The sequence below is a fragment of the Athene cunicularia genome (assembly GCF_003259725.1).
Source record: "Athene cunicularia isolate RWA chromosome 3 unlocalized genomic scaffold, athCun1 chr3_part1, whole genome shotgun sequence".
Classification (NCBI taxonomy): domain Eukaryota; kingdom Metazoa; phylum Chordata; class Aves; order Strigiformes; family Strigidae; genus Athene; species Athene cunicularia.
The window spans coordinates 568,527-571,250 of NW_020799097.1; the positions used below are offsets into that span (position 1 = coordinate 568,527).

At 51.4% G+C, this 2,724-nt stretch overlaps 1 protein-coding gene across 1 annotated transcript in view; it reads right to left on the reverse strand.

Annotated features, from left to right (window-relative positions):
• The window catches only part of ASXL2 (ASXL transcriptional regulator 2), a 110,606-nt gene that overhangs the window by 59,617 nt on the left and 48,265 nt on the right, over positions 1–2,724 (reverse strand). The window lies entirely within an intron of this gene.

Here is a 2,724-nt window from a genome sequence, read left to right on the forward strand (position 1 = left end):
TATAAGAGACAGATCCTGACCAGTGACAGGTTTTCACCAGCGTCTTTGGATGCGGTGTCCAGTCTTCACCGTGGATCTGCATTCTCCAGAAACTTCCACGCGAGGCGTTGGTGTAAGATCTTCACTAACTCCAACTCCTCCGTGCAGCTCAGCTCACCCTAGTGCAAGTTCTGGTTTTGAAGCAGAAGTGCGCCCTCTACTACAGAACCATCTTCTCTGCATTAACTTGTTCTTCTTTCAGTAAGTAAACTTATTCCTTTTAGTGAGCCGTGCTCAAGAATCAAATAAAATCTGGTCTCTCATCTGTCCGACCTATAAATGCATCTGATGAGATGGTGTGCACCGTTTTTTTCACCTGGGGTAGAAGTTTAACCAGACTTCTCCAAATATCATGTCAAGGATCTTCCTCCAGACTGGAATCTTTCAGGCTGCTGGTGAACAGCAAATCCACCACGTAGCGAGGAAAAATTCCAAGGTAAATGCACAAGGGCAGAGCTACACCACGATCCTCCAAACAGAGACAGACACTATTTTGTATTCAACAACAGCAATGAATTTGGGACCAGCAAGCGTGGAGACAGCAGGCAGAAAGAGCCCTGGAAACCATCGGGGCGAGAGGTCTGCACGAGGGTCAGCAGGCTGACAGGCTGCACCCAGCTAACGCGCCCCGCGGCCCCTCGGCACGGCTGGAGGTCGCTGGGGCAGAGGCAAAGCTCCACACGAGCGGGGCCCGTGCGGCTGCTGCCGTGCCACCGAGAGCAAGTGTGGCTGGAGGGGGGGGGACAGGGAGCCCCCGCAGCCACTCCACATCCCTCCTCAGGCAAAGACACCCCCGGCATCGCCGCCTTGATGGCAGCGGCGCAGAGGAATCCGAGGGAGAAACGAAGTCAGTCAGAAGAGAAGAAGCTCCAAGACAAACACCCACAACGTGGTTGCGCCTCACACAATGGCTTTGTTCAGATTTTTCTATTTTACTTTCTTCACTTTTGATTTTTTCCTCTCAAACTCCTGTGGAATGACTCCAGTCTCTCAGCATCGGCTGAGTCTAAATCCTGCAAGTGGAAGGTGAGAGCGTTGGCTTCACTAACCTCATCCACTCACTGGTCTTTTCAACACTAAGTACAGGGGGAAAAAATCAACATGAATACATGGAGACACAAACCGGAGAAGGAGGGGGAACCAGAGAACCCCAAAGACCAAGAAGCTCCAGTCACTGCTGGGCCACCAGGAGCTTCTGAAACAGTATGAAGAGAAAACGGAGAAAAATGAGGACCCGGGATAGTGACAGGGGAAGGGGGCTGTGGGGCGATGCAAAACTGCTAAAGGAAAATGTTGGGAAGGGTGTGGGGGAAGATCCAAGTGGGGGGATGGACAGAAAGAGGTAGGAAAGGGGCTGGTGGTGGCGACCAGCAGCAGGCCAGGACATGTGTCCAACCGAGCCCTGCCCTGGTCCGCCCCAGCCCAGCCCACCCGTACGCTCCTTCTGGCACGCGCTCCGCTCATCTGCCCTGACCTGGATTTCCCAGGAATGACACTTTTGCCCGACTGCCAATTTTCCCCCCCTCTGGGAGTATTTCACCATCCATTACACACTAAATAATCTTTTCCTTAAGACCCCCTTTGCCACGCGCTCTACTAGAAGTCCCTGCCTCGGGCGGACAACTTGGCCTTTTATTTACCAAAATAACCTTCACTTTCTCCATTTGTCTACTGACCCTCAAGGGCAAAATGCGAATCCTTCCAGGCACAACCAAACCTTGGCATGTACCCGTGCAGCCTGAAGCCAGACCAGACCCCGAAGCTCACCCCGCACACACAGCCCTCGCAAACCACGAAAAACACCAATGGCAAGAAACTCAAATACCAGGAGTTACCAGAAACTCATCACTTTTGCCTCGAGTATTTAAAGGTCACGGTAATTTGGTTTGTTCTGGAGTAGTTAAGGACTCCTTGGAGCGAATGTTCCCCAGGGGTTCAAGCAGACTGTCCAGGCTGTACAAGACACGACCGCCACCTCTGTGCTGGGGCAAGCGCAGCCAGTTTGGGGCATTACACGTCCCTTCACAGCACCTGATCATTTTGAACAAGATTAAATGTTTTTCTTGGCTTCCCCCTCCCCATGCAAAGGTTGGTATTCTCTGGAAGCCACTGAGACGGTCATTTTGGGATGGAGTTTGCTGCCTGCATCTCTACTGTCATGCACGAATATGTCCGAAGTTGTATGACCCCACATCCACCCTGCTTGCTGCTGCCAAAACCAGACCTCTCCTAGCAGAAGAGAAGCCCGTCCATCAGCTCGGGGCCAGGTCTCGCCAGCCCCTCGCGCCCTGAGAAGTGCAAACCACGCCTCGGGCGCTCTGCTCTGGGGCAGGACTGTGAGCAGAGTCCTCGCCGAGGCACTGCAGATCGCTCCTGACTACTACAATTAGACAGGGTTTGCGGGAAGGAGGTGCTTAGGTACTTCGAAACAAAGGACAAAAAGGAGGAACAATAAAATCACATTAATGAAAGTTGATGTGAAATTTAATTGCTGGCTGCTATTAGGAATTCGCCTCGGGGGCATCTCCTGGCCACCAGGACGAAGCAAACCCTGTGGAAACACCTAATCCTTTGAACATTGTTCCACAGAACTGACATACTCCTTGGTTGTAATTCCCCAATCTGTTTTATGTATCTTTATCATCAAGTCTTAAGGAGGAAAAAAAAAAAAAAAAAAAAAAGAAA